This window comes from Eubalaena glacialis, chromosome 4 (genome assembly GCF_028564815.1).
Source record: "Eubalaena glacialis isolate mEubGla1 chromosome 4, mEubGla1.1.hap2.+ XY, whole genome shotgun sequence".
NCBI lineage: Eukaryota > Metazoa > Chordata > Mammalia > Artiodactyla > Balaenidae > Eubalaena > Eubalaena glacialis.
In genome coordinates this window covers 1,253,402-1,267,643 of record NC_083719.1, presented here as the reverse complement: position 1 = coordinate 1,267,643, position 14,242 = coordinate 1,253,402, and the positions used below count along the sequence as shown (strand labels likewise).

Genomic DNA, 14,242 nt, shown 5'->3' with positions numbered 1-14,242 from the left:
TCGACCTCCCCTCAGTTCTCCGTTCAACCTCACCCTCTGCAACCCCAGAGCCTAACAAAGACCTGTCTTAACCAGGTCCCGGCAGAGCCTGTTGATCACATGAATGTGTGGTTACAAGTGTGGATGGTCAAATGTGAACCACGTGGGCACTCTGTTTCTAGAATCCCTCACAATTCCTAGCACTTTTAAAGATTCAGGAGTAAAGTTTCAGGTGAATAAGCCTAACTATCACCCTGAAAATGGACAACACAAAACGTGCTTGACATGTGTAACCAATAGTTTTCGACCCTGTGATTGAAAAGGACGTGAGGATCTTTGGGGGAGCAGGAAGTTGCTTCTCGCTGACAGGAAGAGCTCAGGGAGCCGCCACACTGAGAATTTTAAGTCAGTTTCTCCCCCAAACATTTTTCAAAGGCACACTCTACAAAACCAGCAAAATCCATCAGTGCATCATCCCATCTCCCAGGCCCTGTGCCGCTACACCAGCAGCTCTGTTTAAATAACATTTCCTACCAGAAGCACGAAGATGCACAGGACATGCAACCTGCCCTGGGGCCCCCGGGTCCAAGGAGACATGTCTGCTCCAATCCCCTGTCGGAAGATGTCTGAAGAACAAATTCTTGTCTTTTGTGCACAACTGTGCACCTGGGAAACGGACAGCTGACTTCGTGGTATGGGGCCGCCCTGGGGGCTGGGGGACCACGTGGGCTGCACTCTGTGGGCTCCACCTTCCGGGACATGGGTTTTGTCAGCTCCACCCGTAGATGAGGCAGCTGAGCCTCATGGTCGACAGCAGCAGGTGGCAGAACTGATGTTCTAATCCAGCCTGGCTGACCCCGGGCCCCAGGAACACTGCACCCCACGAAGCCGCTCTCCAGAACTGCAGGAGGCCTTTCAGCCATCGTTCAACAGGATAGTCGGTAGCATCCCAGGCCTGTGTGACTTCAAGGCCTCAAGGGCACCAAATTCTACCCAAAATCAGGGCCTTAGAAGTCAGCATGGAAACACAGAGATGTCCCTAACTGAAGAGGAGATGGCACAGACAAACCAAAGTCGTTCCCATAGACACAGCTACCCTTGGTGAGAGCTTAGCCGTGCTGAACTCTGGGGGAAGGACCCTACAAACCCAGGCTCAGGGAACTCTCACAGCCTGAGGGCGTCACCAGGCCCAGAGAGGAAGCCTGGACACAGAGTGGTGCAAACTTCTGCCCACTGTCACCCGACCAGGTGTGACAGGGCTGGCGTCCAGCTCTGGTCCTTTGGGAGCTGCCATTGGCTTTCCCCACCGCCCTTCTCTCTCCCCGTGGTTGGCAAAACCTGGCGAGGGGCCTGCAGGAGTGATTTCAGAGGGGAAGCATGCAGGGGGAGGCAACATGGCATAATCTGTTCAACTGACATCAAAGCATGTTGTCAGGGCCGGCAGGTCCCGCCGTGTGGCTTGTCACTCACCCACTGAGCAAACGTGCCCCAGGCCTGAGTTAGGTGTTGGGGTTTCTCCACAAGGTACTGTCTGGGTCTATCTAAACTCACCTGTGAATCTGCATTTTAACACTGCTCTATCCCTTAGAGCAAATGCACTCTGAATTCACTCAAGGAACCTGCACCCAATTTTTTTTTGCACCAATAAGAATGGTAATATTTTTCCTGTTAGAAAGCTATGCATGACTAGTGTAATTCTTGCAGGGGTGTTGCAGTAACATTTCTGAAAGAATGGTAAAGATTTTGTGTTAATATAATGTGACCCATAATTAATTCTAATGTTTAGAGTCAGAAGCTGAGGTTGAGAAATCAAGAAATATCTTCAAAACCATTACACCTTACTCCTAAATTGAGCTACTGTGTCTAAGCATCTTATAAAGAATAATATTCTGGACTCATTTTTATAGTAAGTGACTGATGATCTTTAAATGATCTGTGATGGGATAATTAAATCTAATAGCATGCTGTTTCTTCCAAGAGCATGCTGAGGTTATTATATTGAAACACCCCTGATTTATTGAGGGAGATGCAGGTGCAGGTCTGAGGAGCTCTAGAAGCCTAATTCCCATTCATAACACGGAACCCAGGAAAATTGATCCATGATCCGTATGGACCCTGGAGAAAGGGGCCATGTGGGGGGAATTATCCCCCAAATTTAACCAACTGAATATTTTGCAAAAACTGGGGTTTCCCATCCAGAGCGTGTTTTAGTGTCGCAGTGACAAAAAGTTTTACCAAGGACATTTTAAGCTTGAACTGGAGGAGAGTACAGGGGAAATGTTTAGGTTCCTGACTAGAGAGAGGTTTGGGGGGTTGAAAATTGCAGTGAAGTGATGATCCAGGTCAAATCTTGTACCAAAAAAAACACCGCCATAGCAGGATCTGATCCAAAGTAAGGGCACTTGGAAACCTCAGATTTCCCAGCAAAATAAAAACTGTATTATAAAAAATGTGATCTGAACACTTATATTTCCAACCATTGTTATTGCTGCACATAAGAGAATCTTTGCTGCAAACGTCCTCAGGGGGCCGGAGTGAAGAGCATCCTCTGTGTGTAGGGACAGAGGGGTCTCCTAAATGACTATGGGCTGAGGACAGACCATCCCTTTAAGGAAAAACGCCTGAGAATGCCTTTTGCTCCATGATCTTGATAATCTAATTGCCCAAGGTTTAAAAAGGAATCCCATCTAATCCCAAGGTGATGATGGGTGATGAATGGTCTGGGGGGGCGGGGGTGGGGACCACTGGCCATTCAGGGGAGGGCAGCAGGCTGATTAAGAAATCTCTAGTTATTTTTATTGTTGTTTCTCGTCTGGACCATGAACTGTACCAAGGAGCCTCCTGGAATCTGTGAGAGCACCCACTGCCCCATCCAGTGTTGAGAAAGGGAGGGGAGAGGGTGGGGGGAGAGGACAGCAGGGGAGAGGAGACTAGGGTGAGTCTGCCTGGCCGTAAAGCGGTGAGGTGGGCACAGGCGATGAGAGGGTGGCCCCGAGCCTCGGGCAACGCCAGGTGCTGAGATGCGAAGTCAGGGCGTGCAAAGGCCCCGGGAGCAGCCCATGGAAGATGCCCAGAAACACAGTCCTGGTGGCTGGGCTGGTTTGCTGAGCGGGAACCAGAAGCTCCAGCTGGCTGAGCAGAGTGCCCACGCCGCCCCTTCACGCCAGCTCCAGGGCTGGACGGGGCTCTTCCCCAACTTGAGAGAGAGCCGTGATGATAAGGTAGACAGGGCACAGATTTTCAGGGGGCATTGCCTGAACCGCGGCACTGAGCTAACAGGGAATTACAGTGGGGAGAAACCCCAGCACTTAACTTGACAGTAATTACCCAGAGTGATTAGCTGTGATTCTTAAGGGGTCCTCAGCTCTTACGTCCCGTGTTGTGACAACAGAAGGTGTGTGTTCACTCCTCCTCGGACGAGGCTCGCGGCAGGGAAAGCGCTGCTGGGTATCCTGGAACCCATTGCCCTCCTTCCTCTGCAGCCGCGTCTCGAGGGCTCTGGATGGTGGGGGGACGGGTCTGTTTGTTAAGACGTCTCTCACAGTTGCAACTGGTGGACCCCAGATTTGACCGACGGGAAAGTTGGGAGGATGAAGGAATGGAGGATGGATGCTGTGCCTGGACAGGTGTCCGGCCCCCGACGCCGCCGCTGGGGCCCAGCTCGTGGAGAGCGAGGAAGATGCCGCCCGTGAGCAGGAGGGCACCATGGCGTCTCCCGCATCTGAGAGACGGGCTCCGCACTCTCACTCTCCCTCAGCGCCGACCTGGGGTGATGCACCCTCCTGCGTGTCCTCTCCCCAAAGGGCCTGCCCACCCACCCCGTCGAGGCCACAGCCCCACGGAAGCTGCCCTGGGAACCAGCCCAAGCCTCGCCTTCTTGGTGCCTGATCTTTTTAAAGCGAATCTAAGATGAAAGGAAATTGTTGGCTGGAAAGTTGAAACTTCTGCTGGGAAACAACTGATGAAAACCTGCAGGAACCGTTAGAGCAGGCGGGTCCCAGCCACTGACCCATTTCTGCCACGTGTGCTGAGGGTGGGCAGGAACCCAAGACCCCCTTGGCGGTGGGAGTGCAGTGGCCGCCCCTGGACACATCGGCCGAGATGTCCAGTGCGTCCGGCACCAGAGGGAGGACCCCGGACACTCAGGGAGCGCTCACAGCCTGGCTCGGGCCTCAGCCCCAACGACCACTGTCCTCAGAGTCTTCATCCGGCGTCCTCCCAGCTGCAGGCACAGCCTCTCGTGTTTACGGCAGGATCAGCTGTCTGTCCATCTGGGTCCACCAGGCTCAATCGGCAGGAGATGCATATTAGTTTTTTGCAGGACTGACTGCAAGGCATCACCTCCCAGACTGTGGGGTCTGGCGAGGCAGGTCTGAAGCCCACAGGGCAGGCCAGGCTGGGACCCCCGGGCACCGGCCCGTGCTGCCGTCCACACGTGAGCTTTCTCCTTCAGGGGAGCCTCAGCTCTGTTCTTGAGGTCTTTCAACCCATTCGATCAGGCCCACCCACATAATCCAGAATAATTTCCTTTATTTAAAGTTCCTTGGTTATGGACTTCACTCACGTCTGCAGAACTCCCTGGCAGCGAGACCCAGATGAGTATTTGATAAATAACAGTGCTGCAGCCGAGTTACCCACAGACCTGACCATTGCTCTGTCTCGCTGGCAGGCGGCCCCGCTATCTGAGTCTGTGGGTGAACAGCAGGGCATTCGGGACAAGGAAAGCATCCCACCCCCTCATCAATATAGGAACAAAACCTATACATCTTTCTAGCCTCTCGTACGTCTCTGCTTGAGCTTCATTTTCCAGAGAAGGGAAGGAAGTTGGAACCGAGACTCTGGGAGCCGGGGTGTGTGTCTGAGAGCTTTAGACGCCAGGTTGGCAGCCCAGCGGCATTCAGGGCTCCTTCAACGCAAACTTCGTGTGGAATTCAGGAGACCAAGAGTCCAGCCCTGGAAGGTCATGCATTGTGAGGTCAGGGCAAGTCACTGTAGTTTTCTGCCCCAGTTTCCCTGTCTACAAAATGAGAATGAAACCACTTGGTCATTTTTTTTTACATCAAGATGAAGAAAAGAATAGGATAAAATCATGGCAAGAAGCTTGTTTCAAGGAAAAATAGACTTCACTCCCTCCCCTCACCCTCCACCCTGACTCCCGCTCTAGTCCCATCCGGCGCCTGGTCCACGGAGGCCGGGACATGTGTCTGTGGGGCAGGTACAAGGGCTCCGCCAGCCCTGCTCACGTCGGCCTCATGTGTGCTGCTCAGGTGCTGGATGGGGCAGATGCCCCGATGGGACCCCCGTGGCCGGGCAGCTCCCAGGAGACCGGTGTTCACGCCAAGAACCACCAGAAGGGCTGTCGGAAAAAATAAGGTATTTGAGGGCATCAGAGAAAAATCTCAGGCCAAAGGACTTGAGTGTCTAAAACCCAGGAGGGAAAGAAACTGGAGAGGAAAACAAAAGCTGTAAGACAATAAAATGACGTCTTTCATGTGTTTAGAGGAAGAAAAGGACTACCTAAAATTCTACTCCCAGAAAAAAAAAAAATACCCTTCAAAAGTGAAAGAAAAATAAAGAGACCCTAGAGAAGTGTCTAGAAAAAGGGCATCAAAGGGACTTCCCTGGTGATCCAGTGGTTAGGACTCAGCGCTTCCACTTCTGGGGTCACTGGTTCAATCCCTGGTCAGGGAACTAAGATCCAGCATGCCGCATGGCGTGGCCAAATAAAGAAAAAAAAAAAAAAGAGGCATCAAAGCGTCACATCTCCAGGAGAACATGGGACGCCGTCTTCAGGCAGAAGAAAGTGGCCCCACTCAGACACAGCGACGCAGATAAATAAATACAAACATTTACTGCAAATGCTCTAAGGAAGGACCCAGGACATGAGCTCTGCGGGGCGCTGGGCGTGCACACGTGTGTTTAAGAGGCTGCCGGTTTCATGGCTGCTTTGCAAATTCGCACAGACACTAACCTCAACCCCTCTTGGGCTGAAGGACCACCCTCCTTTGTCCCCGGCGTCCTCCCCAATATAGAGGCAGCTCCGACAGCATCTCTGCCCTGGCAGGCGGGTACCACGCGCCCCCCGGCTGCCCCAGCCCTGTCAGCTGCAGCACTTTGATCCAGAAATGCAAGTGTGGATGGAGTGAACAGAAAGTCCCCGTCCTGTCTGATACGTGGGAATAAACAACCCAACAAAGATGACCAGAAGCTGAAGAAATCAAACCACACGGCGACAGGAGGCCTCCTCTGAGTCCTGAGGTGAGGGGTGAGGCCACCAGATGAGGGAGGTAACGGTCAGCCTGAGGTCCACGCAGCTCCAGATGCAGGGCCGGACTCGCAGGCTCTGGCTCACGGGCTCCTGAAGGAGCCCTCTCATGGCATCAGCGGCAAAGGAGGAAACTGCGAAGTTCAAGGCTCTGAAAGCACACCTCTCCACGTGTGGTAGGCAGGACATGCTGTTAATGTTTGTGTCTGTTTATTTGACATCAGATGGCATAGAAACTGAGGCTGAACACTGATGGGCCACAAACTAGTCTTCATGGACTTGGGGCGCCCACCCCTCCTCAGACCCTTGTGTGAAGACCCCCACTCCACTCCAGAATCTGTGCTGAGGGGGGCGGAAGGGTCTCCTCTCCCCGGGGCGGCAGAAGGGCCAGTGCCCAGGAGAAAGGCTGCTCCGATCAGACCCTCCTTAGATCCACTGCAGAGTCAGGGTTGACCTGGGCTCTCCCTGCCAATACCTGGGACAGGTGAAGCCAGGTACCAGGAAGACATGTGCTAGGCTCTTGTCTGGCATTTGTAACACCAGCTTTATGACTGTGATTTGGAGCATGAGACGTGATGGCCTGAGTCCTGCTGGAACACAAGGGCCTCCTTTGCACATTCTAACCAGGGATGTGCAAAGGAGGTCACAGCTGGACGCAAGGTCATGGTGCGTACTGGTCATTTAAAACAGTGAGTGGAAAGGTCACCCACTTCTCCTGCGTGCACTGCAGACACTTCTTTCACCAACAGTCGGCATCCTGCACCAGAAGGAGAAGACCCTGCTTCTGAGTAGTGAAGGCAGAGGGCCCGCGGGACCTGTTTCCACCTTCCGAGGACCTGCAGGTGAGCCGGTGACCGGTTTATTTCAAAACCACCAGAGTCCTCACATTAAACTTTCTTGTCGTTTTATTATCTCTCACTTGGTTTCCACCCCAGCATCCGCAAGGAGGAAATGTGCATCGCTCCGTCCCTCCTTCCCCACGGGCACGTGGCTCCACCATGAGGGCTGAACACCAGGGGCTGTGCAGGACAGGGAAATGGGTGATTACACTTGTGCCTCCTTCAGCTTTTTCTAAGGTCTAATTTTAACCTGCATGATTGCATAGTAGTTTGGGGCTATGCAGTCTTTGGTAAATTAACCTAAATTAGGCTAAGCTTTACATTTTGTCATCAAAATTAGGAATAATAACCCAACATGTAAAATTATCGTAACAGAAGACTGAGATAATGTTACTCAAATGTTCAGTATAGCCTCTGCCGCGTGGTAAACACTCAGTGATACTTAACAAATCAAGAAAAGGATACGCTTCCATTCTTTAAAATCCAGCCACTCTAAGAGAGTAAACACCATGGGCACTGCTCCAGCACTTAAAAAAAAACATATTATAGTGTTAAGAGAGAGAAACAGAGAAATAGAGAGTGAGAGAGTAAGAATGCCCTCCAAAGTGGTGATAATTGAGCCATCTGACAAAGACTATAAAACAAGAGCTTTGCAGGTCTCTCAAGCAACCCCACCTGAACCCCTGAATCAATTCACCAGATTGAGACGTGCCCCATTCTGGCCCCGAGGCACGCTGACTTACATCCAGAGCACACCCTGTTCCCACTTCCCTTATGCCCTGTTCATCTGCCCCTGCAGTCGTGTGTTCATGAATCATGTCAGTTGTGTGTATTTCCAAAGTTGTTTAGGGCAATTATATTTGTTATTTAATTATATTATTTAAATATCAAAACCATTAAAACGTGAATATAAAAGAAAAACAGAGTTTTTAATACAAATTGAGTCAAATACCCTAGAAAAAGTGAGAGGGAATGGCTCAGGGGAGCCTGCTGGTGTTTCCTCAAAGGCAGCAGTGAGAAGAGGAACATCACCCACACAGCAACGGACCCACCTGCCACAAACGCCCCGCCAGGGACACCAAAAGACCACCGGGCGCTCTCACAGAGCTAAGGGGAAAATTGTCCACTCGGAAATCAGTGAGCAGCCAAATCATCCCTCCAGATTGAAGGGAAAATAAAGGCATGTTCAAAGACAGGACAGTACGACTCAGGAAGCCCCCCCGACAGATGGAGAAAAGGGCATGGTCAGTAAGAAAAAACTGAACCCATGAGCAAGAGGTAAGAGGCTGAGAGAGATGGTAAACGAGGAAATCGATAAACTTAGATAACTTCAGTGCGAGTTTCATAACAAGGAGACACAAAAGTGCTAGATGACTAGCTTCTTAGATAGCTTGGTGGGAAAGGGAGACTGGAATTAAGGATTTCTAGGGTCCCTGTACAATCAGATGATTAATAGAGATATTGATTAGCTTTATCCAATTTATAGTTAGATCTGAATTTAAAACCAACAGTGGGAAAAGAAGGAAGTAAATTGTATTAATTTAATAGAAGGTGGGAAAGATGGGGGTGAGAAGCAGCAAAAGCCACAGCAAATAGACAGTAAAATAAGATGAGACTTTGTGACTTAGGGTTGGGCAAAGGTTTCTTGGGACACATACGGTAATAACTGTAAAGAAAAATCGATAAATTGGACATAATTAAGATGTAAAACTTGTGTTTGTTAAGACACGCCATTAAGAATATGAATAGGTAAAACACAGACTGAGAGAAAATATCTGAAAAACACATACACATACCTAAGAAAGGACCAGTTTGGAGGACGCACAGAGAAATCGTACAACTCTATGATAAGACAAACAACCTAACACAGAAGTAATTGAAGATTCACTTCATAAAAGAAGATGTGAGGATAGCCAATAAGCACAATAAAACGCATTCGGCACCATTAATCATCAGGGAAAGGCAGATGAAATCCACACTATGACATCACTGAAATGGGACATCCCGCATTTGGGACAGCCCTTTAAATGTTAAACCCACACTCACCTACTCACCAGCACGGCCTCTCCTGGCTACTCTCCCATGAGAAATGAGTGTGTGTCCACAAGACATCATGTATACAAATGCTCACCGCAGTTTGGTTCCTGACACCCAAAACCCAAGTGGCCCACTGCCCACCAACGGGAGAGCAGACAGCAGACAGCGGAATGTGTTCAGACCACAGAAGCCGCTCCTACTGTCACAAGGACCTGGGTCAGTGTCAGGAACAGTCCCTGAGGGAACGAGGTCACACAGGAGACATCGATTCCACTCCACACCAGGACCTAGAGGAGGCAGGGCCAATTAGGATGGAAAAATAGGACAGCTGGAAAAGCCAGTGGTTGCCTCTAGGGGGCTGGGGGCACAGAGGGATCGGGAAGGGGCCAAGGGGACTTCATGGCCTGGAGATATGCCTGTCTTTTTAGAGGGTCAGGTTTCATAGGTGGATACATTTGTCAAAACACAGAGAAGGTTCATTAAGATGAGGACATTTTCTTTATAATTTACAAATATTTATAATATTTATCTCAAATTTAAAAAAACTATAAACAAATACTGAACTTTAGATAATAATGTGGGTGCTGAACATTTAGGAGGAAGTGTACAGAGGTCTCTGCTGGCTTCGATATGCGTCGGAAACAAGGTAGACGCGAGGGTGTGTCGTGAAGAAGCACAGGGAAGGGTGCGAGAGAACCGAGGCGGTGCGTGAACAAGTGATTGCTGTAAAATCACAAAATTCTTGCTATTTTGCCGTGTATTTAAAATTTTTCATTAAAATGTGGAAAAAGTTAATGTGAAAAAAATAAATTAAATGGTAGGATTAAGACCAAGTATGCTACCCATCAAACTAAAGGAGACTGATTAGCTCCCTGCATTAGACGCACAGACACAGGCCACCCGTCATGGCATCCTTTCTGTTCGCTAGGAGCCAGTTACAGGTCACGCTCAGGGGAGGGGGTCACGCCAGGGCTGGAACCTCAGCATCACCGGGGGCATCTTAGAAGAACCCCCAGCACCATCCCCTCTGCTCTGGTTCCTGTCTTCCCCAAATTTCTCCTAGTTCTCGTCTGAGTGATACTCACAGCCCATGACCGCGTGTTTGTCCTAACCTCTCCTCCACACCCCTGCCTTCCTTGGAAGCAGCCACTGGAAGGGTTTGGGTGACGACTCCAGGTCTTTCTGCTCTGATGACACGTATATCTGTGCACACTTTTAAATAAGGCCACAGTTCCCCACATGATGAGCAGATGACCTTCATTCTTGTCCTCAGTTGGTCAGTTTAACAGACAAGGGAGGCCATGGCCTCCATCCCCCTGCTGCTCAGACAGGGTCCAGCAAGTGCCCATGTCTGAAGATAAAACCTGCACTCTTAGCGGGGACAAGGGCTTTTTTTTTTTTTTTTTAACAAACCTTTGTGTCGAGGGCTGACTTTCAATAGATGGTAGCGAGGAAGCTGCTTTGCCATGTATGAAATCCCAACCCTGACAAGGTTCTTTTAAAACCCAAACTACTTTATCATTAACAATGTTTTGAGTATTTAAAAACTCATTTTTCTCTTGAGCTAGGTACAGCTGTAGTAATTCATGTGATGTTTAGTAGGGAGGAGTCTGAGTTCTAACAAAGCACAAACCTGCCTAAGGAAAGGATGAGAGCTAAAAGGGAAAATCTGAGTCCTGCATCTAGGCTTTAAAATATGTCATGTGATCTCACCTGCATCAAAACCATCCTGGGGCTGACGTGCTTCCATGGTGTCAAAGAGAAAAATCCAGCCAGAAAGGGCTTCAGAAGAGAATCAACCCTCAGAGAGGCATTTCTGGGAGAGTTCTCAGGGAGCTGTTCTAGCTCCTTTGTTGTAAGGAAAACTGAGGAAGGTATGGATGTTATAAGGAAAGTGCAACCAAGGAATTTCCTGCTCAGAGACCACATGCGAATGAAACTAGGAAATATTCTAGTGGGTAGACATGAATGCTGAGAATGCCAGTCAATGGAGATGGATGTTATTTGAACCAGGTGATGGGTGGACCAGTCACAAACCACTAAGCTCATCGTTGGCATAAATTAAAACCTGAGTTTCCAATGAAAATATTTGTGCCTTTGCGTTCTCTCTCCCTCTCCCAAATGGCGGTCTCAGCAAAAAAGAAGAATAAGAAGGGGAAGACTGTCTCCTTGACAGACTTTCTGGCTGAGGATGGACGGAATGGTGGAGGAAGCACCTATGTCCCCAAACCAGACACCTGAGCTGATGAAACAGATGACCTAGAAGGACATGTTTCAACCACTGGCATAGCAATGATGGTGACATGTGTAGGGCACTTCCAGTTGACCGTTCCATCCTGCCCACTGCTCCACGGGCTGCTTGGGAACCCAATATCGACTGGAGCCGTCTTCCCAAATTGCCACCCTACACTGCTTTTCTAGGGAACCCGCCCTATGATGTGACAGAAGACTCCATTAAAGAATTCTTTAGAGGATTAAACATCAGTGCAGTGTGTTTACTGGGTGAACCCAGCAATCCTGAGAGGTTGAAAAGTTTTAGTTATGCTGAATTTGAGGACCTGGATTCCTTACTCAGTGCCCTGAGCCTCAGTGAAGAGTTTCTAGGTAACAGGAGAATTCGAGTGGACGTTGCTGATCAAGCACAGGGTAAAGACAGGGATGATCACTCTTTCGGCCGAGATAGAAATCAGGATTCTGAAAAAAACAGATACAGATTGGAGGCCCGTCGTGCTGCAGCTTTGATGGCTACCCACCTAGAAGAGGCGATGAAGGCTTAGAGACAAGTATCGAGATCGTTATGATTCAGACCAATATCGTGATGGGTATTGGGACAGTTACCATGATGGCCCACGCCAGGACCTGGATCGATATGGAGCCAAGATTGCTATGATCACAGAGGCAGCAGAGATTACAATAGAGGCTGCGATGCCAGGATGGGCAGAAGAGCGTTTGGTAGTGAGTACCATAGGGTGACGTCTACAGAGGAGGTGAAGGCCGCTATAAAGACAGATATGACAGACAAGATGACCAGTCATGGAGCTCCAGAGATGCATACTCTTGGGATGACTGTAGGCATGATGATAGATGTCCCCGCAAAGAGCCAAACTGAACCTAAAGCCTCGGAGTACTCCTAAGGAAGATGATTCCTCTGCTAGCACGTCCCAGTCTAGTCGAGCAGCCTCTCTCTTTGGAGGAGGAGAGCCTGTTGGCACAACTGCTAGAGAACAAGTAGAAGAGCCACTACAGAAGGAACAGGAGAAACTGCAACGTCAGCTGGATGAGCCAAAGCTAGAACAACGGCCTCTGGAGAGATACCCAAGCTGGCAAAGTGAAAAAACTCAGGAACGAGAATGGTCAAGGACAGGAAGTGAGTCATCATGGACTGGGACCTCAGCCACATCTGGCAGAAATGCATGAAGGAGAAAGAGTGAGAAGTCTCTAGAAAATGAAACACTCAATAAAGAGGAAAACTGTCAGTCTCTAACTTCTAAGCCTCCCAAACCTGAACAGCCTCTAAAGGTAACGCCAGCCCCTCCACCAAAGGAGAATGCTTGGGTGAAGCAAAGTTCTAACCCTCCTGCTCAATCTCAGAGCTCAGACACAGAGCAGCAGTCCCCAAAAGTGGTGGAGGGAAAGTAGTTACAGCTCAACCATCTGAGGAAGGACCAGCAAGGAAAGATGAAAATAGAGTAGATGGGGTGAGTGTCCCAAAAGGCCAAAGTGGGAACTCCAGCCGTGGTCCAGGAAATGGAGGGAACAAAGACCACTGGAAGGGGTCAGATAGGAAAGATGGCAAAAAGGATCAAGATGCCAGATCTGCACCTGAGCCAAAGAAAACTGAAGAAAATCCAGCCTCTAAGCTCAGTTCTGCAAGGAAGTATGCTGCTCTCACCATTGATGGTGGAGATGAAAACGAGGGAGAAGATTACACCAAATAGACCTCTGCATTCTGTGCTTTCTCCTAATCTCTCGCCCCCCTGGAACATTCGAGAGCAAATCAAACCTCTATCCAGACAAGAAAAAATAAAACTCACCATCTCTGGAAAAAAAAAATTTGTAAAAAGCACATACTGTTCCCATTCTCAAAGAAGTGTCTTCACTTTGTTTCTTAGAGACCTCCAACCCCATGTAAACTGTCTAGTTGTAAAGTGCGCTCGACACCCAACCACACACTGCAGAGTTGCTGGGACACTCATGATGTTCTCTTCACAATTTCTCTACAGTCCTGGGATTGTTGAATATATTACTAACTGTATATTTACCTAAGAAGCTTTCTAAAAATCCAGTATGAACAAATTCACAAGTCAAAAAAAGTATTGTCAAATTATGCATCCTGCTTTTGAATTCAGGAGTGATGGTCACCAGCTCTGGCGGATGAAAGATGGGGTCACCTTCTTTGACATAGCTTCCACAGAGAAATGGGGTTTATGTCCCCTCCCCTTGGACCTGGGCCAGCTCTGTGACTGCTGACTAATAGAACACAGAGAAATGATGTGACTTTCCAAATCCAGGTCTTAAAAGAATGGCAACTTCCTCTTCTGGTCTCTTGGAAAACTCACTCTTGGAGCCCAAGGTAACTGTGGAAGAAGTGTGACTCCCTTCCTGGAAAGATCACCTAGACAGACCTTTAGACAAACGGAGGGGACGAGAGGCCCAGATGGGTCTGCCTTCCAGCCATCCCTTTCAAGGTACCTGAGAAGTGAGAGAGAAATCCACGTGAAAAGTGGACCCTCCTGCTGCAGCCACCTAGCCTGGCATGGATCAGTGAAACCTACTCAGAAAATCCCTTCCTGCACTCCTGAACCTACAAACCTTGAGCAAATAAATGGTTTGTTTCAAAGTATGAAGTTTGGAGATAATTTATTTCACAGTAATATCTTCCAGGAACTGAATTTGGTCCAGGGAGTGGGGACCCACCATACCAAGAACTTCAGACAAGTGGCTGGAAGGGCCTTGAGCTGATGGTAGATGAGGGTTTGAAGGACAGTAAGAAGATCATCATTTGGGGGCTAGAGAGAAGGCAGCCCGCACTACGCAGCAGCAGAAAATCCAGCTGCAATGCATCCCACGGCAGCACAGAGAGGAGAAAATACACTTACTGAGCTGGTGGATTTGGTGACAG

General features: G+C 49.2%; 1 pseudogene; it reads left to right on the top strand.

Annotated features, from left to right (window-relative positions):
• The first annotated feature begins 11,241 nt into the window (after window positions 1-11,241).
• Window positions 11,242-13,058, top strand: LOC133089568 (eukaryotic translation initiation factor 4B-like; annotated as a pseudogene).
• Window positions 13,059-14,242: the final 1,184 nt, after the last annotated feature.